Below are 22946 nucleotides of genomic sequence, written 5' to 3' on the forward strand. Positions count from 1 at the left end.
TTGAGTCAATAAAATTAGAAGCCTAGATAGAGTAGTGAAAAATCAATGTACGCTTTGGGTCCATTGTTACATTTTACTAATGTTTGACCACTTCTGTATTTTTTAAAGTAGTGTTAGGAATGATGATGTGCCCGATAATGAGCTCTCGGATTTGAGTGCTCTGTAGACTGATGTTGTTGTTGTTTAGTCGTTTAGTCGTGTCCGACTCTTCATGACCCCATGGACCAGAGCACGCCAGGCACTCCTGTCTTCCACTGCCTCCCGCAGTTTGGTCAAACTCATGCTGGTAGCTTCGAAAACACTATCCAACCATCTTGTCCTCTGTCGTTCCCTTCTCCTTGTGCCCTCCATCTTTCCCAACATCAGGGTCTTTTCCAGGGAGTCTTCTCTTCTCATGAAGTGGCCAAAGTAGACTGATAGCTGTGGTCTTATATATACAGTGGTACCTCGGGTTACATAGGCTTCAGGTTACAGACGCTTCAGGTTACAAACTCAGCTAACCCAGAAATAGTACCTCGGATTAAAAACTTTGCTTCAGGATGAGAACAGAAATCGTGCTCCAGCGGCGCGGTAGCAGCAGGAGGCCCCATTAGCTAAACTGGTGCTTCAGGTTAAGAACAGTTTCAGGTTAAGAATGGACCTCCGGAATGAATTAAGTACATAACCAGAGGTACCAGTGTACTAGCCTTTTGCGCTCTTTAACTTGTCTGATGTTCCTAACCCTTCTTTTAGACTTTCTTAGCTTCTTTTGGATGCTTATGGACATATGTATACACACACACACACACACACACACACACTCTGTTTTAACTCCTTTTAGTTTTTTTAAAAACAAAACAAAATGTGTTTTTTGTTTAGATTTTAAATGATTTTAAACGATTGTACCCCTCCCTCCTTATGCTGGTCCACGGCCGTAATAAAGATTTGTTGTTGATGTGCTCAAATGATCTGTACCTTTTTTTTGAAAGTTCTATTTTTATTTTGTATTTTGTGGTTTTATATCTTGATTTTATTCTGTGAACCACCTTGAGACCCCCGGGTATAGGGCGGTATATAAATTCAATTAATAATAATACCTCTCCCCTAACACCCCTAATTACAGTGATACCTCGGGTTAAGTATTTAATTCGTTCCGGAGGTCCGTTCTTAACCTGAAACCTGAAGCACCACTTTAGCTAATGGGGCCTCCTGCTGCTGCTACGCCACTGGAGCACGATTTCTGTTCTCATCCTGAAGCAAAGTTCTTAACCTGAAGCACTATTTCTGGGTTAGCGGAGTCTGTAACCTGAAGCGTATGTAACCCGAGGTACCACTGTAACTAAACTGTAGTTCTCGAAAATGGTAGTGAAAGCTTCTGAACTCATGGCCATGCAGGGTGAGGAAAGTGGGGATTGTGTGAGCCTGAAACATGCTCAGGCTCATTCCCACTACAATAACCCAAGGGTGGGGAACCTTAGACCTGCATCCCAGTCTAGGCCCCTCTTATCAGACTCTCCATAGGCCACACCCCTGTATCATGCCCTCCTTTTGTACTTTTTCCTGGGTTGGAACATGTCCTTGAATGATGAGAACACCCTTTTGCTTGCTTGGATGGATGGAAATGTGTGCGTGTAGAAACCTCTGACTTTGTTGTGGCTGGAATGCAGCCTCCTGCGAGGTAAAAGTCGCACCCATCCCTCTTTCTGCTTTTGCCTATGGCCCCACCCATCACTACATCCAGACCCCAGAAGGTCCCCCAGGAAAAAGGTTCCCCAAACCCTGCAAGAAGAAAAAAACATGTTTTATTGTTCTAGTTACAGGTGGGTAGCCATGTCGGTCTGTCGTAGTCGAAACAAAATAAAAAAAATTCCAGTAGCACCTTAGAGACCAACTACCGTATTTTTCGTCCCATAGAACGCTCCGTCCCATAGGACGCACGTAGTTTTTTTGGGGGGGAAATAAAGGAATCCCCCCCCTTTATTTCCCCCCCAAAAGCAGGTCGGGGAAACCGAACCAGGTCGAGGAACAGCGGGATGGTGGCGCTGCGCCTCCTTGCTGTCCCCCGAGCTTGTGGGGCTGGCCGATGTCTGCCTGGCGAGCGGGGCGCTCTGCTTCAGGGTGCCCCTCGCGCCGGGCGGCAGGCTGCTATCCGCAGCGTGGGGAGCCCTGCGGGGAACTCATGGAGGGCTCCCCACGCTGCGGATGTCTGCCCGGCACGAGGGGCGCTCTGCTTCAGGGCGCCCCTCGCGCCGGGCTGCAGGCTGCTATCCGCAGCCTAGACAGCCCTGCGGGAACTCCTGCAGGGTTGCCTAGGCTGCGGATGCATTCCCAAAGCGCCGGGCGCTCTGCTTTCAGCACGCCCAGCGCTCCGGGAAGCAGGCTGCTATCCGCAGCCTAGACAGCCTTGCAGGAACTCCCGCAGGGCTGCCTAGGCTGCGGATGTCTTCCTGAAGCCTGGAGAGTGAGAGGGGTCGGTGCGCACCAACCCCTCTCACTCTCCAAGCTTCAGCGAAAGCCTGCATTCGCCCTATAGGACGCACGCAGATTTCCCCTTCATTTTTGGAGGGGAAAAAGTGCATCCTATAGGGCGAAAAATACGGTAAGTGAGTTATTGGTATGAGCTTTCGTGTGCATGCACACTTCTTCAGATATGTTTTATTGTGATGTTGGAGGCGGCCCAAAGCTGTAATGTTTCACATCAGAAATGGCACTTCCTTTGGCTTCCTAAGGGCCCTTCACCATGCAAAGCGTTTACGTCCTCAAAATTGTCCCTGCATTGTTTCAGCTCCTGACGCCTCTTGATTTCCAACCGGAGGAGGTGGCGCCTTGTCAGCTTGGGCTGTCAGGTGGGGTTTCGCTTGAGTGCGACTTGAGAGGTATATGCCGGGCACTTCCGAGGCTGGAAGGAAGCCTTAATGCATAAAATGGACCGACACGAATGGAAACACCTGCCTCACCCACTGATTGGGTGCTGCATTTAGTGTAAAATGCTGTTGCATTTTACAAGGGCCACCTGGCCAGTGCAGAGCTGCTGTCGCTATCCGTCCAGCATATGGCTTAAGGCAATGTACAGAGTATAATTTAAAAAAATAGCTAAAGAACAATCAAAAACATAACAAGTGGCAGAAAGTGAATTTAAGAACAAAGCAAAATGACCACCCATGTGACCAATCCTCATTTGTGACTGATCGCAAGTGCCAGATCATCTTGGGTATATACATATGCCCTGTGTTTGTGATTCTTAAAGCTCCCGTAGCTATTCTTTTTAATCCCTCCTCCTTTCTTGGCTTTGCCTTTAATGTGTGCCTGTACTTGTCCAATCCTCCCTCTCTCCCTCTTCCTCTCTGTAGTCTTAATGCAGAGTTTTGATGTTAAGGAACTCAGGGCACAGAATTTCAAACAGCCTTGAGCCCTCACGTTTACAGCTGCAAATCCGACTGGTGAAGTGAGCCTCCTTTGCCGGCCCATCACCCATTTCCAGATTGCTTTTTCATTTTTATAATATCTAGAAATACCTTCATTGTCATTAGCACGGGATTGCTTTATTTTTTAAAAATATGCTCCTTTACGTAGCTGTCTTTTTAAATAGAAAGTTAGGTACCCCTGCCCGTACGGGCCAGTCTTGACAGACTCTAGGGTTGTGCGCTCATCTCACTCTAGAGGCCGGGAGCCAGCGCTGTCCGCAGACACTTCCGGGTCATGTGGCCAGCGTGACGAAGCTGCTCTGGCGAACCGGCACCAGCGCAGCACACGGAACGCCGTTTACCTTCCCGCTATAAAGCGGTACCTATTTATCTACTTGCACTTAAGGGTGCTTTCGAACTGCTAGGTGGGCAGGAGCTGGGACCGAACGACGGGAGCTCACCCCGCCGCAGGGATTCGAACCGCCGACCATGCGATCGGCAAGTCCTAGGCGCTGAGGTTTAACCCACAGCAGGTCCCTAAATAGAAAGTTAGGAAAAGACAAATAAGGTGCTTTGGGTGGTTGTGTGTTTTTTTTTTTTTTTGAAAAAATGATGGTGGTATTGGTTTTAAAGTGTTACTTGGGCCACTGCTGAGCCGGGTTTGGTGGCGTTGCTGGTTTTAATTTAGTTCTGGGTTGTTGTTTCTTTAATGAACGAAAGCTTCCCAGGGGGTGCAGAGATCCCCTCGCGATATAAGCACGATGTGCTGTTAAACATGTTCTTGCCGTAACTGCCTGCTGTGCCGCCATGCCAGGCTGTGGGCCTGGGACAGGTGGGGCCTGGGTAATTAAATGTCACGGCACCCCAAGGAACCTTCTTACACAGCCCTGTCTCCCGCCTTTCTCAAACGTTTTACATAAACAGGGCACAACCCTGCTATTAGCGGGGCTTGTTCTGAGTTGTTCCTGAGGGATGGGTAAGGTGCTGTCTTTTGCACAGGTTTGGGGACAGGGGGCGGCTTCTGCGGAAAGATGCTGACTGGAGCCAAAACGGAGTGGTATTATTATTATTATTATTCCACTTGCCGGAAGAAGGGATCTGATCTCCCTGGTGGGGAAAGATGGGGAGGGTGCCGTTTTAAGCGCAGCTGGCCCTGGGTGGGAGTTTGGCTTGCGTTCCCTGCAGTCCTCTCCCTCTCTGGCCTGGGTGCCAGGGAGTGACAGTTTACAGGCAGGCAGCCAAGCCCTGAATGGAGGAATGTGTGAGGCCTTCAGCTTTCACATGCTTTTATCAAGAGCGCAAAGAATAGCCTGGACTCAAGCTGCACCGCTCAGGTCAGAAGGAGAGAGGAATGTTCGCGTTAACCCACGAGGTGCTGGCCAGGAAGTGGCCAGCCAGGCCCTTGGGAACTGTTTTTGGGGTAGCTTGGGCCTAAGGAGTTTGCCAATGAGGGGCATGCGTCTCTGATGTGGCGTTCTGCATTACACTGGCAGCCAAATACTGTCATGAAATTCAGGGCCCCATGACCACCACAGCGCTATAATACCTATTGAACAGTCATGGATTCTTCCTCCCCCCCCTCCCCCAAAGAATCCTAGGAAATGTAGTTTTTTTTTACCCAAGGGAGCTGAGAGCAGTTAAGAGAACTCTATTCCCCCCTACTCCTGCCAACTAGCAGTTTGAAAGCACATCAAAGTGCAAGTAGATAAATAGGTACCACTCTGGCGGGAAGGTAAACGGCGTTTCTGCGCTACTCTGGTTCGCCAGAAGCGGCTTAGTCATGCTGGCCACGTGACCCGGAAGCTGTACGCCGGCTCCCTCGGCCAATAAAGCGAGATGAGCGCCACAACCCCAGAATCGGCCACGACTGGACCTAACGGTCGGGGGTCCCTTTACCTTTATTCTCTTCAGAACTGCTCAGATGGGTTCTTGCTTCCATCCTCTCTGTCCCCCCCCTTTTTTTTTTTGTTGCATGGCGAAGCATGTTTTGTAACACTTCCTGCAAGAACTTGCGTGTGTTTTTATATTCTGTGTGGCTCTTTGCTCACCTTAAGTGCAAGGCAAAAGTTTTTACAAGACAGATAATTGCAAGTACCTGCAGTCCATTAGGGTAGCTTGTGGCCTGTTTTTACAAAGATCCACAAGACCACCCAACGATGCTTGCCTCCCAGCAAAAGGAAACTGCTTGTGTCACCTGGATTTCCTAGAGAAAGTGAAAGTTCTCCAGCACAAACAAAACTTTGCTGCCTCTAAAGCCAGGGCTTTGACTTGCCACACATCTCCAGCAGTGCTATGAATCTTTAATATCCATGCATATTTTTTTTTTTTTTTTGGTAAAAGATGTTATATAATTTTCTTTTTAGGACAAGAAACAGAGATGTTGGCCGGCCTCATACGCACACAGCATTACCTCCGGTCTCTCAGTTATCCTCCTCTTTTTCAAATATCCTAAAATGTTTTAACTAAGACCCATGTGGCACCTTAAAGAGGAAGAAAGTTGTGGTGGAAGGAACATTTGAGGTTTGAGGCCACAACTCATATATTTTTAATGTATGTGCAGCACTTACCAAGTTTTAGGCGCTTGTGTCAGTGTTAAATAACAGCAGCAGCATAGGAACTTTCAGAGCATTCATGTGCCAATTATATCTGCTCCCCCGGCCATAAATTTACCCCCAACATGCAAAAATGAGAAAGGCAATTTCGCCCTCTTTTATATCCAAGCCCCTTCCTCAGTTTGACCCGAACCCTAGGATTTTTGAATGTTTGCTGCAGCACAAACAAAACAGACATGGCAACAGCATGCACAATATCCCATGGAGAAAAATGTTGCGTTGTATGTGTGGATAAGATGATAGGCATCAGAAAATAACAGGTGCAAGTCAGGCGATGTGGGAAGGGGAAAAAATGACAGAATGGTGGAGAATCGATTGGGAGCATGGGATGACATGAGCACAATTTATATCCCTTCTTCCAAGGAGCTCATATCCAGTTTTCCCCACCAACAGCAACTCGGTGAAGTAGGTTAGGCTGAGAGACAGTGGCTGGCCCAGAACTCTATCCCTTTTATCGTAGACGCACAGTTCAAACAGCAAGAAGATCACCAAATTCCAGCTGCACATTTGAACCTGATTTGAAGCTCTTGTGAAACAAACCCCTTCGTCCCTGAAAATATTAGACTTTGGGGGATAAGGAGAGGGTGGGTGGGTGGGTTGGGGGGAAATGCATTGAAAAGTGTGGGATGACGCTTGATGGCAAGGGGTATTAAACCCTCCCGCAAACAAAAACGGATGAATGCTCATTAAATAGGCATCGTCATCTAATCTCTTTGCAAAAATAAATCAGGACGAATATTTGTTGAACAGGTCATCTGGACAGGGCTAACCAGCATTGCCCTGCCATCTTATGTACTGGAGTGCTCATTCCTCAAAGAGTTGTTGTTGTTGTTTTTTTAAAAAAAAAGTCAAGCAGGTTATGTATTTTTGTTGCTGTTTAGTCATTTGTTGTTGTTTAGTCGTTTAGTCTAAACAACAACAAATGACTAAACAGCAACAAAAACAACACTATCCAACCATCTTGTCCTCTGTAGTCCCCTTCTCCTTGTGCCCTCAATCTTTCCCAACATCAGGGGCTTCCTCTTAAACTTGTTGTTGTTTAGTCGTTTAGTCGTGTCCGACTCTTCATGACCCCGTGGACCAGAGCACGCCAGGCATTCCTGTCTTCCACTGCCTCCCGCAGTTTGGTCAAACTCATGCTGGTAGCTTTGAGAACACTGTCCAACCATCTCGTCCTCTGTTGTCCCCTTCTCCTTGTGCCCGCCATCTTTCCCAACATCAGGGTCTTTTCCAGGGAGTCTTCTCTTCTCATGAGGTGGCCAAAGTATTGGAGTCTCAGCTTCAGGATCTGTCCTTCCAGTGAGCACTCAGGGCTGATTTCCTTCAGAATGGATGCGTTTGATCTTCTTGCAGTCCATGGGACTCTCAAGAGTCTCCTCCAGCACCATAATTCCAAAGCATCAATTCTTCGGCGATCAACCTTCTTTATGGTCCAGCTCTCACTTCCATACATCACTACTGGGGAAACCATAGCTTTAACTATACGGACCTTTGTTGGCAAGGTGATGGCTCTGCTTTTTAAGACGCTCTCTAGGTTTGTCATCGCTTTTCAGGTTATGTAGTACCTCAGTGTTATCTCCCTGGCACTTTCCCTTCCATTCGTACAACTGGGTAAATTGAAAGAGAACAAAGTGCCTGGTATTCAGTGGCATGAATACATAAGACAAGTCTGCTGGATCAGGCCAGTGGCCTACCTAGTCCAGCATCCTGTTGTCACAGTGGCTGACCAGTTTCCTGTGGGAAATGTACAAGCAGGGCCTGAGCACAAGAGCTCTCACTTCTCCAGCAACTGTGGAGGCAGAGCATATAAACATTATGCGCGTGTGCATGTGTTTGAATGTTGTGTGGTCTGCATGCATAGTACAATGGTACCTCTGGTTAGTTAAGAAGTTACCGTATTTTTCGCTCTATAAGAAGCACCAGACCACAAGACGCACCTAGTTTTTGGAGGGGGAAAACAAGAAAAAAAATATTCTGAATCTCAGAAGCCAGAACAGCAAGAGGGATCGCTGTGCAGTGAAAGCAGCAATCCCTCTTGCTGTTCTGGCTTCTGGGATAGCTGCGCAGCCTGCATTCGCTCCATAAGACGCACACACGTTTCCCCTTACTTTTTAGGAGGGAAAAAGTGAGTCTTATAGAGCAAAAAATACGGTAATTCGTTCTGGAGGTCCGTTCTTAACTTGAAACTGTTCTTAACCTGAGGTACCACTTTAGCTAATCGGGCCTCCTGCTGCCGCCGCACAATTTCTGTTCTCACCCTGACATAGTTTACTTTGGCCACAGCAACCTGTGTCTGTCTGCCTGCCTGGATGCAACCCTTCAGCCGTAAATGTTGGCCACCTCCGCCCTGCAGGCACAACTACCACCAACAGGAATCTGGTTGGCCACTGTGTGAAGAGAATGCTAGATGGGTGTTTGGCCTCATTCTGCAGAGCTCTCCTTATGTTCTTGAAACCTTTGTCATGCTTGTGCCAGGGGAAAACTGCCCTCTTTGCCTGGACATTTTAATGTTATTACAAATCCCATCGGTGCTGCAAGTGGAGAACCCAAGTTGCGGCTCGCTGGATATTTTTTAAGGCGTGCTTTATTTTGACCTCCTTTCTGTTGATTTGGTTTTATGGCGGCATGGTATTATTATGAACTGCCTTTGGATCATGTGACAGAGGGCAGGCTAGAGCATCTCTTACAAATAAATAAAACAAAAATAGCTAGTCGTGGTGGTTGATACACTTAACCTTTCCCCAAGAATTTACCGTATTTTTCGTCCTATAGGGCGCACTGGCCCATAGGACGCACCTCGTTTTTTGGGGGGGAAATGAATAAAAAAAATTATTCCCCCCCCAGCTGCGGCTGCCGCCCCAAGCCTTGCGGACACCCGCCAGAAGCAAGGGGAGCCCTCCGGAGGGCTCCCCGTGCTTCGGGCGGCAGGGTGCCACCCCAAGCCTCGCGCGCCCGGCGGGACCTCCCGCCAAGCGCGCAAGGCTTACCGACACTAGCCCGAAGCACGGGGAGTCTTCCGGAGGGCTCCCCGTGCTTCGGGCGGCAGGCTGCCGCCCCAAGCCTCGCGCGCTCGGCGGGACCTCCCGTCGGGTGCGCAAGGCTTGCGGACACTCGCCCAAAGCACGGGGAGTCCTCCAGAGGGCTCCCCGTGCTTCGGGCGGCAGGCTGCTGCCCGCAAGCCTTGTGAGCCCGTGGGAACTCCCACAGGGCTTGCAAGGCTTGCGGATAGCTTCCTGAAGCCTGGAGAGCAAGAGGGATCGGTGCGCACCGATGCCTCTCGCTCTCCAGGCTTCAGCGAAAGCCTGCATTCGCCCCATAGGACGCACACACATTTCCCCTTCATTTTTGGAGGGGAAAAAGTGTGTCCTATGGGGCGAAAAATACGGTATCTCCTTTTAAACCTGTCCGAGGCAGAGACTGTCAACACATCTTTGTGGAAGTGTATTCCGTAAATCAAAGAAATGGGTATGGCGCTACATTCAGAAGAGGCAACAGAAGGCATTTCCTCACGTATTGGCCCTATCTACACTATAGTTTTAAAGCAGGATCATACCACTTTAAACAGGCATGGCTTCCCCCACCCCACCGCGATGGAGGTTTTTAATGTTTGATGCTTTATTGTGTTTTTATATTTTGCTGGAAGCCGCCCGGTGTGACTGGGACAACCTATCATCATCATCATCATTATTATCATTATCACCACTCTTCCCAGCAACTCTCTGCACCCTTCACAAACTACAGGAGTCTCTGGGGGAAAGCCTTACGGTCTTCAAATAAAAACATCTTGGAGATCCCGGGCCACAGGGAGGTTAGACTGGCCTCAACCAGAGCCAGGGGCTTTTCGGCCATGGCCTCGCTCTGTCACAAGAGACTAGGGCCCTGTGGGACTTGACATCTTTCCGCAGGGCCTGCAAGGCAGAGCTGTTCCACCTGGCCTTTGGCCAAGGCACAGTCTGACCCCCTCCTTTGGTAGTCCTCACAGAACTCTAGCCCAGTGGTTGCCATTAATTTGATTTTGAATTGGTTTTAGAATGCATTTCAATCAATTGATTGTGATTTTATGTAAATTTTGTTACTTTTATAGTTGTTAGCTGCTCTGAGCCTGGCTTCAGCTGGGGAGAGTGGGATATAAATAAAAATTTATTATTATTATTAGTAGTAGTAGTAGTAGTAAGGGACGCGGGTGGCGCTGTGGGTAAAAGCCTCAGCGCCTAGGGCTTGCCGATCGAAAGGTCGGCGGTTCGAATCCCTGCGGTGGGGTGCGCTCCCGTTGTTCGGTCCCAGCGCCTGCCAACCTAGCAGTTCAAAAGCACTCCCGGGTGCAAGTAGATAAATAGGGACCGCTTACTAGCGGGAAGGTAAACGGCGTTTCCGTGTGTGGCTCTGGCTCGCCAGAGCAGCGATGTCACGCTGGCCATGTGACCCGGAAGTGTCTTCGGACAGCGCTGGCCCCCGGCCTCTTTGAGTGAGATGGGCGCACAACCCTAGAGTCTGTCAAGACTGGCCCGTACGGGCAGGGGTACCTTTACCTTTACCTTTAGTAGTAGTAGTAGTAGTACAATACTGCTTTAAACATATAGTGTAGAGAGATGCGATGTTAGAAGACATGTCTGCACCTAATCGTATGGCCAAACCCAATGAATGGCTCTGATCTCTTAATATTGTGATCAGCTGTTTCTGGTTGTGCTCTATTCTAGCCAATGCTTGGTTAGTGTATACGTGTGTGTGTGTGTGTGTGTGAGTAAGGAGCGGAGTCATTCCCACAAATCCCTAAATTTGCAGGCGGGGTGGGCGGGTGGGCAGAGGTGCCCAGTGCTGCAGCCTCTTCAGCTTTGCTCACTGGACTGGGAGAAATTTGAGCTAATGGACACTGGGCAGAGCTTGTTAGCCAAGCTTGGTTTGCATCATTGTTCATTCAGCTGCCTCCTTCATTGAGGTGTTTTGTGAGAAGGCCCTTTGTCTCTCTGGAGGAGGGGTGTGGGGGGGGGGTATAAGCTGCAGAAGAACTTCCTACCCGGAGGCAGGCAGGCGGAGAGGAGGCTTAGATGCCAGGGTGTGAAATGCCTGCCTGGGCCTATTGGAACGCAACTCCTTCTCCGCTGGAAATAACTTGCCCATGTTGTCAGTTGGGAAGCTGGCATTTTGCGCTAATTGCTCATATCACAGATGGTTTCGAGGGCTCGCCGGCCACCTGCCAGGGAGTCGGCATTGTAAGAGGAACGTTTTGCGAGCTAGATCTGCAAGTCACATTCTTCTGGGCATAAAAAGAAGAGGGGGAAATTCAGGTAACGGATCCTCTCCTGGCTGTTGTCTGGTTTTCTTTTTCCTTTTTGCAAAGGTGCCGAGAAAACCACTTTTATTCAGTCCAAAGATACTTGCAGCTTTTCTGTGCTACAGAAGAGCACGGGTTTTAATAACGTTTGCCAGAAGCTCCTGGGAGAACCGTTGGGAGATCCCTAACAGAATTCTCAGCACCCTTAACAAAGGCCTTATTTTATTTTATTTTATTAACACTTTGAAATCAGGCCTTTCGGCTTGGCCCTTCATTCAAGTATGCTGGCAATCCAGGTCAGCTTTCCAAATGCTGAGCTTGCTAGATCAAAACTGTGTGTGTGTTCCCCACAGCTCAGTTCCCCGGAAGCTAATTTAAACAAGCTTTTGCAAAACTTGGCTTTTGAACCATGAATTTCCTTGGAAACTTATCTGAGGAGGAGGAAGGATGCCGCAATTCGAAGGTTATTAATGGTTGATAAGTTTCGTTGAAAAGCAAGTTGCTTGGTGATTTATTTAGTTATTTCATAACATTTATACGCTGCTTTATTGTAGAAAAACCCCTCGAGGCGATTTACGAAAAAGATTGTGATTATGATAAACTTGCTTGCTGCCGCTGATACTTTCGCCAAAATTTGTAACTGCAATGTGGCTATCTGGAACAGTTTTGCTTGCAGCTGCTGCTGCTGCTAAACTGTTTTATTCCCCTTTCCACCTCCCTAACCTCTCCCGGCTTCCCCTACCCCATGCCAATTCTGAGCCCAACACAGATAGCAATGCAGAAGACTGTGTATTCTAGAGTGCTCTCTCAGTTCCTACCAGGTGGTTTAATAGGCCTGGTCACAGTGGCCTGCATGAACGCACCATGCATCCCAGAACATGCCCCCAGAATCCTTTGCAACGTGCTGGAGTCAGTGTGGTATGCTTCATCAGACAAAATGGTGTGAAAAGCTTTCCCTGACCTGGAAAACTGCGAACCTTGATGGTTGATCAGCCTTATCACAAATAAGAGTTGAAGAATTAACATGCTTGCTCCACCGCACCCCTTCAACCAGTTGTGTGTCTCAATTCTCCCTTGGGCACTGTGAGGAAACACCTGTCTGTTGTGGGACCCTAGCACAAAGCGGGGTGGGGCAGTGTGAGCCCCAACCTGGGTGAAACTCCCTCTTCACGAGTATCTAGAGAGGCTCAGAAGAAAAGTGGCTGAGTGGGTCGGGCTGGAAACCCCATCCCAGGCTGCCACAGCTTTCTGGGAGATTAACTCGCAGGCAGAGACGTTACTCACCAATTAGGAATGCAGCTCTCTTTTTCCTTAATGAGAACAAAACATTTTTATTCCTGTTAGTTAAAAAGGAAGCGAGGGCTACTGTCAGTCACCATGCCAACAGAATCTCCCACCCCCTCTGCCCCCAGGGGGTGATGGGTGTCTTCTGTCTCCATCCTTGTTTGGAAAGGTGAAGCAGACGAGCCAAAACTTGACAAACTGGCAAGCGAAGGCGGTTTCCATGCAGCCATTGTCTAGCTGTTGCACAGACCATCTAGGCTCACCCAGCTTTACAGTGCGACCTCCAAGCGTCCCTGCAAAGGACTTGCTCCTGGCCGGCGCCGGAATTGGTGTAAGATCACCAGCATCCTCTTGGGCTATGAGCTTTGAGCCTTTGCCTGGATGACACAAATGCAAGAAGAGCTCTGCTGGATCAGGTCAAAGGTCCGTCTGGCCCAGCATCCTGTTTCCTGCAGTGGCCAAGCAGATGTTTCTGGGAAGCTGATGGATAGCAAAGCTCAGGAACATAGGAAGCTTATTCTGAGTCAGACCAACTGGTCAGTCCAGCTCAGTATTATGGACACTGGCTGGCAGTGGGTCTCTGGGGTTCCAACCAAGCGACATTCATAGTCCTACCTGGGACCTTTCATCTGCAAAGCAGGGGCTGTACCACATACTGCCCAGCCATCCGGATTTAAGTGGGACATCCCGGAATTACAGAAGTCATCCCGGCTTCTGGTTGGATCCCAGAATGTCCTGTTTTTTGGTCTGGCACTCTGGCGTGTGTCAGCAGAGCATCACCTGGATTTTGTAGGGTATGCTATCAATGAGCTGCACCCCTATAAATACAAACCCAGCATGTCCCCTGCTGTTGGTCCCTAGTATGTGCTGTTCAGAGGCATATTGTCCCTGAACTTGGAGGACCCATTGGCGATGATGACAAATTGTAATAATTTTTGCAGCTGTGTATTTAACAACTGGGAAACCAAGGCAACCAGGAATTCAAGGTAGTTGAGTTAACTCCTCCTCCTCTGTGCCAGCCACAGAGCCCATCAGGACCAGCAGAGCTTGCGGTGGATCACTCTCTCTCTCTCCTGGGTGGATTTTTTTTTGTCTCCCCTGCCCCTTTCTTCTTTTACAAGCCTGCTAAGGGGCTAGCAGCCTGTATTCTTACTTTGGCTGCTACTCTAACATGGAAATGCAGGCTAGTAAATGTCTTTGCAGGCTAGTAACTTGGGTGAACTTATTTACAAGCCACCAGCAGGCCTGTTCTGCATTACTTTGTCTGGCACATTTTAAAGCTATCTGAGTCATCGCCGTAACCTGCGGCCATAATTTTTATAAGTTAGTTATATGTTGTGCTCTTCTTCTGTTTTACGGTGAATATTCATGTTCTGGGATCACAACGTTGCTCTGATGTAAGGTGTATGTATGCCGGCATGTGTGTGCATGGGGTCCTTGGCTGGCCATTTTTTAATACATTATCGCATCACCCTGATATTTGTTCCTAGCATCCAGCAATTATTAGTGCACTTCCATTAAGAATTTGCAGTAGAGGACTGTGGAGGGGCGTTGCGGCGTTCACCTGAACTCTAGTTGCCTGTGTCACTGCTGTGTAACAAAACAGAGAGGGAAAGGGGTGAGGTTGGTGGGATGCAAATTCATGAAAGGGAACATCAGATTGGTTCTGCTGGTGTGTTTGCACTGTGCCAACCTTCCATTCTCTGCCCTGGCTGCAGTGATGCAGGCAAAGGGAGGTCAGGTCAGTGCCACTGCCCAATCCAGCCATCCACTACTGTTCATTTGATTGAGTGGTCCATCTTCTGTGAATATGGCTGATCTCTCCTGAAAGCTTATGTACCTGTTTTTGAGTCAATATTATCCTGCAGTACTGCATTGACGGAAGGTGTGTGGTCCTTCATTTATTTATTAATTACAGTCCCCCCACCTTTCCAAGGAACTCAGGTTGTGATGAGTGTTGCCACCGCCCCATCATGCCCCAAGCACACACATGGAAAGAAAGAAAGAGTTTGGATTTGATATCCCGCTGTATCACTACCCGAAGGAGTCTCAAAGCGGCTAATAATCTCCTTTCCCCTCCTCCCCCACAACAAACACTCTGTGAGGTGAATGGGGCTGAGAGACTTCAGAGAAGTGTGACTGGCCCAAGGTCACCCAGCAGCTGCATGTGGAGGAACAGGGAATCGAACCCAGTTCACCAGATTACGAGTCCACAGCTCTTAACCACTACACCAAACTGGCTCTGGAAAGGACAAGTTCCTACATTTAGGCCCACCGTTTTTAAATTTTTTTATCGAATTCTAAATTATATTACAAGTCAAAACTACAAAAGAAAAATAATCTCTCAAAAGACCTGTTGATGGTATTTTGCCATTGTACTGTTGAGAGTGTATTAACTTGTGGTCTGTGTGTGTGGTTTGGGAGCTGCACGGTCAGGGAAAAAACAATGCTGTCCAAGGTTGTAAAGACTGCGGAGAGAATAATTGGGTGCACTCTTCCCACCTTGGATCAAATCTATGCTTCCAGGTGTCATAAGAAAGCGGCAGAGATAGCGCAGGATAGTACGCACCCCGGAAATGATCTCTTTCAGCTTCTGCCTTCTGGAAGAAGGTACAGGGTTATAAAGACTAGCCGCCTGAGAAACAGTTTCTATCCAAATGCGATTTTGGTTTTAAACGCAGTGTAAGGTAGTCTCTGTGGGTGTTGTTGTTGTTGTTGTTGTTGTTGTTGTTTAGTCGTCTAGTCGTGTCCGACTCTTCGTGACCCCATGGACCAGAGCACGCCAGGCACTCCTGTCTTCCACTGCCTCTCGCAGCCTGGCCAGACTCATGCTGGTAGCTTCGAGAACACTATCCAACCATCTTGTCCTCTGTTGTCCCCTTCTCCTTCTGCCCTCCATCTTTCCCAACATCAGGGTCTTTTCCAGTGAGTCTTCTCTTCTCAGGAGGTGGCCAAAGTATTGCAGCCTCAGCTTCAGGGTCTGTCCTTCCAGTGAGCACTCAGGGCTAATTTCCTTCAGAATGGATGTGTTTGATCTTCTTGCAGTCCATGAGACTCTCAAGAGTCTCCTCCAGCACCATAATTCAAAAGCATCAATTCTTCGGCGATCAGCCTTCTTGATGGTCCAGCTCTCACTTCCATACATCACTACTGGGAAAACCATGGCTTTAACTATACGGACCTTTGTTGGCAGGGTGATGTCTCTGCTTTTTAAGATGTTGTCTAGGTTTGCCATCGCCTTTCTCCCAAGGAGCAGGCGTCTTTTAATTTCGTGACTGCTGTCACCATCTGCAGTGATCATGGAGCCCAAGAAGGTAAAATCACTCACTGCCTCCGTTTCTTCCCCTTCTATTTGCCAGGAGGTGATGGGCCCAGTGGCCATGATCTTCGTTTTTTTGATATTGAGCTTCAGACCATATTTTGCGCTCTCCTCTTTCACCCTCATTAAAAAGTTCTTTAATTCCTCCTCACTTTCTGCCATCAAGGTTGTTCTGTGGGTGTATATTGTATTTAATTATGGGGTATCAGAGTTTTTAGGGGGTTAACTAGGCTGGGATAGCAGGCTTGTTTATTGAATGTATGATGTAGATTTTTTCAATTTCGTTGTTCTGTATGGGACAATGGCAATAAAGATTATCGTATAAAAAAAAAACAAAGCGGAAGAGAGTGCAGAATGAATTCAGGAAGAAGACAATATTGCATCATAAACAAGCATCTTCTGATGAGACATAGAGGACAAAAGAATTATTGTAAAGGGAAGGATCAGTCTGGTATTAGATTTAGCTCCAGCTGACCATTTGTTTCTGTTTTGGCAGGGAGCGAGGCGGCTTTCTATTGATACCAGTTGTTGTCATGTGTTGAATAAAAGGATACCAATCAATAATAAAGCAGCCCGTGCTTCTCCGTCCCTGAGCTTTTTTAACACAACTAGTCAACTGTTCAGAGAGTACAGTGGTCCAAACTCTTAATGTCCCATGCATCTAAAGAAATACCGTATTTTTTGCTCTATAAGACTCATTTTCCCCTCCTAAAAAGTTAGGGGAAATGTGTGTGCGTCTTATGGAGTGAATGCAGGCTGCGCAGCTATCCCTGAAGCCAGAACAGCAAGAGGGATTGCTGCTTTCACTGCACAGCGATTCCTCTTGCTGTTCTGGCTTCTAAGATTCAGAATAATTTTTTTCTTGTTTCCCTCCTCCAGAAACTAGGTGCGTCTTGTGGTCTGGTGCGTCTTATAGAGCGAAAAATACGGTATATAGGCCCAAGGTTACTTGCATTTGCTTTGCTTGGGATGAGACATTCTCGTTGTGTTTTCTTTGCAGCTTGAGGTGCATTGACTGAGAAGAGAAATGAAGCCCAGGCAGTCCAGATGGTAAGTAAAAGGGGTCACGATTCCATGCTGTACTCTGAGGAGCAAGCCGTGGACCAGAGGCCAGGGAGGGCGAGACTCTGGCTGATGCTCTTGGCCCAGAATGAGAATTGCCCCATTTGTAGGCAATCAAAGTGGGTGTTGGGCAGGAGCGGCTTGTTCCATTTGGACTCCTGAGGTGAAATGAGAAGGTACCACCCTCCACTGAAGCCTCACTTACTGGAAGCCACTGAAGCCGCTTCTCTTCTTCACTTTTTGGGAGGTGGGACACAGAAGTGCCCCTTGGATTCTGCTTCCTGAGGCGGCTGCCTCAGTCTGCCTCATGGGCGGGTTGGCCCTGGTGTTGGGCAATGTATGGTTTTGATCTCTAGGCTACTTTTAAAATGAGGCTGCATTTTAAATTGCATTTTAACCTGTACAGTGGTACCTCAGGTTAAGTACTTAATTCGTTCCAGAGGTCCGTACTTAACCTGAAACTGTTCTTAACCTGAAGCACCACTTTAGCTAATGGGGCCTCCTGCTGCTTCCGTGCCGCTGGAACACGATTTCTGTTCTCATCCTGAAGCAAAGTTCTTAACCCGAGGTACTATTTCTGGGTTAGCGGAGTCTGTAACCTGAAGTGTATGTAACTCGAGGTACCACTGTATTTTAAATTGTTTTTTTTTAAAAAACCAAAAAACATAAATATGCTTTTACTGTAATTTTAATGGTATTAGCTGCCCTGAACCCGGCTCTGGCTGGGGAGGGGGGGGGGTATAAATAAAATTTATTAGTAGTATTAGTATTAGTATTAGGGGTGGCAGGAGCAGCCACGACTGCATCATGCAAGCTGAGAATTTTTTACATCGCTGGATTGCAGCCCAGCAAACCTAGACACGTGTGGTTTTTGCTTTCTTCGTAGGAGGGAGGTTTATGCACGTTGTATACTGACCAGTAGGAGATTACGTTTACCAACCAACCCTCCCACCCCCTGTTTTCTTTCCTAAAGGTTGCCTGAACCCCAGGTATCCCACTCATTTCTGGCTGCAGCTCTAAGCTATTTACCAGCAGACTTTCAACTGCTGCCCTTGCATCGATTGTGGACTCCTGCCAGAACTTGCCTATAGGACTCAGGTAAGTTTGCTCTGAGATGTATAATGTGCATGCAGCCCACTGTGCAGAGGTGACCAAAAATTGCATGGCCGCATGTCGAGTTTTTGCAGGTGAAGAAAGTTCCTGCCATTCTGGAGAACAAATCACTATCCTCTCGTAATTCTTGGTGACTAATCGGGCACCCATGCTCCTCGTTGTACCTTGACTGTAGAGATCCTGGTGTTCAAAGCCTAATTGGGTGTTTCTGGTTGAACTGTCCCCTTGATGGTGACATCATCCGTATTGGAACTCTGTTTGTAACATGGTTGTGCTGCTGTTGGGTAGCAAAAGAAAAGGAATTCTGGTGGCTTCCTCCTGGTCGTCCTGTAAACCATGGTTTGGATGACTGAGAATGAGCTCCATGCCAGCACCCCCTGCTTTCTTGTTTTGATTAAACTATAGTTTGCTGTGGTGTTTGAATGTTGCAAACTTTGGTTTGATCAAACCATGGTAGTTTGAGCTAAACAGGAAACAACACGTTAAGCTGTGCATGTGAAGGAGGGAGAAGGGGGCACGTGGGCCATGATAATTGCTCCTGATTCTTTTAAACTATGGTGTGAAGGATCATTTGAATACCACCATTCTGTACAAGTACAGAATAAGAGAAGCTGCGCATAGCCTGACCACCATAGTTCATGTGGTGGTAACCTCAAAACTGGATTACTGCAATTCACCCTATGTAGATCTGGCCTTGGGCCTGTTTTGGAAGCTCCAGCTGGTGCACAGCGCTATAGCCAGACTGCTAATGGGGGCATTTGGTTGACAATATGTGACACCATTGTTAAAAGGTCTGCACTGGCTACCCTTCTAGTACTGTAGTCTGCTAAGGGTTGTTAGGAGACATTCGCAGAGTGATTTAACCAGGCACCCCCAAACTCTGCCCTCCAGATGTTTTGGGACTACAATTCCCATCATCCCTGACCATTGGTCCTGTTAGCTAGGGATGATGGGAATTGTAGTCCCAAAACATCTGGAGGGCGAAGGTTGGGGATGCCTGCTGCAAGGGGAATAGGGCTCTCCTAACAACCCTCAGCACCCTTAGCAGACTACAGCTCCCAGAATTCCTTGGGGGACGCCATGACGCTTTGAAGTGGCATCACCATGCTTAAAACGTATGATATGAACACGGCCCAAGATAAACAAAAGAGCGATTTAAGAAACAGGCAAGAACACGGAGCGGAAGCAACTGCTGACCAGCAGCCTCTTCCTACTTCCTTAAGGAGAGCTGATTGGCAGCTGCGCAGGATGCAGCTGGCTCGTAATAGCCGTGACTCGTACCCCACAGCAGGCTGCCACTTTTGTTGGAAGTGTCATTCTGGAGTCCTCAGCTGGGCAGCCTGAATAAGGGCAGAGCTCAGCCGCCCCAGGGCTATGGGCCAAAGGCACCTGAGGCAGGAGCCTGGATGGAAAGCCACCTGGGAGCTTCCTGTGGGCTGCTGAGAGTGTGGGAGAAAAGCAGGAAGTAAGTGCTTAGCGTGGCTGAAATTGATTGTCTCTATGTGAACTATTCATTTCTTAACCTGCTGGGTTCCGGTGTCGGCTATGCTATGTTTTGTATTTTTATTATAAGCATCCTTGAATGCATTTTATGCAAGAAAGCTGCAAGTGGAATAAATGAAATAAAGACAATTACCAGAGGTTAAAACGGAGGTTCCTAAAGTGGTCCGTGGACCAGAAGTAGTCCATGAGCTTCATTCACGTGGTCTGTGGCGTGCCTGCATGAAATGCTCATGTTGGTTTTTAATAGTATTTTCATTTCTTCTTCTTTTCTTTACCTTGGGCTTTATTGCATCGCAGATCTGTAGAATGCAAATTGTAAGGCGATATGAAAAATTAAAAAGCAATACAAATGCAATTGCAAATCATACAGCATCTAGCACAGTGAATTAAGGTTGCTGCAACAGGAGGAAAAATCATTAAGTGGTCTACCAAGACCCTCAGCATTTTGGATTAAAGCTTCTGGACCACACAGCACTTACCTGGGACAAAGACCCGCTGAGCATACAGGAACTTACTTCTGAGTAAACATGTATAGGCTTGCACTCTTTAAGTCCCACTAAAGCCAGTGGAGCTTACTTCTGAGTAGACATGTGTTGAATCGTGCAGGGTGTGAACCCTAATAGGTAAGCGTAAAGGGACCCCTGACTGTTAGGTCCAGTTACAGACGACACTGGGGTTGCGGCCCTCATCTTACTCTATAAGCCGAGGGAGCCAGTGTACAGCTTCTGGGTCATGTGGCCAGCATGACTAAGCCTGTTGTGGCGAACCAGAGCAGCACACAGAAACACTGTTTACCTTCCCGCTGGAGTGGTACCTATTTATCTACTTGCACTTTGATGTGCTTTCAAACTGCTAGGTTGGCAGGAGCAGGGATCGAGCAACGGGAGCTCACCCCGTCGCAGGGATTCGAACCGGCAACCTTCTGATCGGCAAGTCCTAGGCTCTGTGGTTTAACCCACAGCGCCACCCACTTCCCTGTGTACCCTAATAGGTGATAGCAATTGCTTTTAATGCCGATTTAGTCTACTCCTTTTGCCTTGTGTTTTGCTCTTTTTGAATATCACAAATTCATTGTCATTCAACTTTAATTTGGTGCCGCTACTGATATATATGGTATTTTATAATGCTCTTTTTGCGAGCCACATTGAACTTCGTCTTGGGAAAAAGGCAGGATGCAAATACATTAAATGATAATATTTAATAGCAATTTGTGCTGTTAGTTTTTAGGCAGCAATGGGAGAGGGACGTACCTAAGGCCCACACATGTCAAGTGAAGTGAAGTGCATGACTTTGTCTCCTTAGTCTAGGACAAGATTAGGAGACCCAGGTTCAAAACAGGAGAGGGCTGCTGCACCTTTTTGTTGTTGTGTGGAAATGGGAATTTCGGCTTGTCATACATTAAATGCCGGGACCCAGCTATTAAAGGTGCAGGAGCACCTGTTCCCATGTGTCCACCTTAGTCAGGCTGCCTCCAGCTATTACCCTCTGCTATGATTGGGGGGTGAGCTCCCATTGCTCGGTCCCTGCTCCTGCCCTCCTAGCAGTTCGAAAGCACGTCAAAGTGCAAGTAGATGAATAGGTACCACTCCGGCAGGAAGGTAAAAGGCGTTTCTGTGCGCTGCTCTGGTTCGCCAGAAGCGGCTTAGTCATGCTGGCCACATGGCCCGGAAGCTGTACGCCGGCTTCCTCGGCCAACAAAGCGAGATGAGCGCCGCAACCTCAGAGTCAGGCACGACTGGACCTAATGGTCAGGGGTCCCTTTTCCTTTACGACTGGGCTGTTGGTCAGACAGCTGAGCTTAGATAAAAGAGAGGCCTGGAAACTTTGATGAAAAGCTTCTGAGTGGGTGTCTGTATAAAGGGGAAGTAAAAGCATCAGGACTGTTTAGTCTGCAATGCAGAAGAGGATGAGATGAGGTAGCAGTGTTGTTTTAATTTTTTTCCTGTTGTCTGACTATTCACACTTTTGCAGGACACAGGATGTGTCCCTGTATCATTTACAGATCAGCTGCAGGTTCAGGGGAAGGTGGTGATAATTTCTGAGCATACGTCTGCTAGGGTTTAAGCCTCACCTTTCCCAGTCTTCTGTTCACCTCTAGCTACCTGCTTTAGGGCTGAATAGAAGGTAGATCAGTATCTTAAGTACATTGGCAAGGATTTCTTACGCCCATTTGTTCAACAGTAGTAGCAACAAAAGAGCCCCCCTAAATAAGCTGGTGATTGGGGGTGGGGAAACGGGTGTGCTTTTATTTTTGTGGAAGGACTGTGAGTGTGGTTGGGGTTTTGGTACTTGAAACAATTCCTCGGGCTCAGAATTCCTTAATTCTACCTTGTTGTCTTTGGCACCAGTTGGTGGATCTTGGCATTCTGGTAGAAAACAACAACAAAGTAGATCCCACAAGAAGTTCGCCCTCTCTCGTTTCACATGATGAAAGAGAGCCTTCCAGTAAACTCATTGCAGAATTGTGCCTTAAGTTCCACCTTTATTCAGAGGATCAGACTGGGTATTCCAGAGCACAGAGGCAAGAAAGGAGTTGGAATTTGTGGGCCTTTCCAGGCAATGGTTTCCTATGGTTGTTTGGTTGTTTTGGCAGCATCTGTACTACTGCTTCTTCTTCTTTAGTGATCACTTGTAGCTGAGTAAGATTGTCTTCCATAAACACGGTTTTAAAAGTAAGTCCTTAAGTGACTGTGGAGGCCAATTCTGGATCCACACGTCCTTCCACAGTGGGGACATAGGTTTCCTGGTGGGAGTTGATCACGGTGATGGTTTGCCAGGCGTGCCTCAGCCAGAACCAGGGCTTTTTCGGCTGTGGTCCCGATCTGGTGGGATGCTCTGTCACAAGAGACTAGAGCCCTGCGGGACTAGACATCTTTCCGCAGGGCCTGCAAGACAGAGCTGTTCCACCAGGCCTTTGGCCAAGGCACAGTCTGACCCCCTCCTTTGGTAACCCTCACAAAACTCTAGCCCAATGGTTGCTATTAATTTGATTTTAGAATGAATTGATTTTAGAATGCTGTGTCACTTTTATTGTTGTTAGCCGCTCTGAGCCCGGCTTCAGCTGGGGAGGGCAGGATATACATAAAATTTTATTATTATTATTATTATTATTATTAGCATGTTTCTCCCTTTCGTCTTGAGTTCGAGCCTCTTCAAAGCCCATGACACTTTTGGCAAAGGCTGTTCTCCAACTGGAGTGCTCGCAGGCCAGCGCTTCCCAGTTGTCGGTGTTTATACTACAAGCACCTGTACTCCTGCCCTCAACTCCAGCATTCCCCAACTCCAATATTTAGAACCATGAATGAACTTAACTGCTGCTCCACCAGAGAATGGCATCCGTGGTGATGGTGAACGATTTCTGGAATGTGATTGATACAAGTGTTGTGGAGGTCTGTCTC

General features: G+C 47.8%; 1 protein-coding gene and 1 long non-coding RNA gene across 2 annotated transcripts in view; one reads left to right on the forward strand and one right to left on the reverse strand.

Moving 5' to 3' along the window:
- The window catches only part of LOC310671182, a 361314-nt gene that overhangs the window by 106473 nt on the left and 231895 nt on the right, over positions 1 to 22946 (reverse strand). The window lies entirely within an intron of this gene.
- The window catches only part of PLXNB1 (plexin B1), a 160750-nt gene that overhangs the window by 18119 nt on the left and 119685 nt on the right, over positions 1 to 22946 (forward strand). The window contains exons 2-3 of the mRNA XM_083424540.1: positions 16871 to 16920; positions 17906 to 18030. The gene's annotated coding sequence lies outside the window, so the exon portion shown is untranslated. The remainder of the gene's footprint in view (positions 1 to 16870; positions 16921 to 17905; positions 18031 to 22946) is intronic.

This window comes from Podarcis tiliguerta (genome assembly GCF_965153285.1).
Source record: "Podarcis tiliguerta genome assembly, chromosome: 2".
In the NCBI taxonomy this organism is placed as follows: Eukaryota; Metazoa; Chordata; class Lepidosauria; order Squamata; family Lacertidae; genus Podarcis; species Podarcis tiliguerta.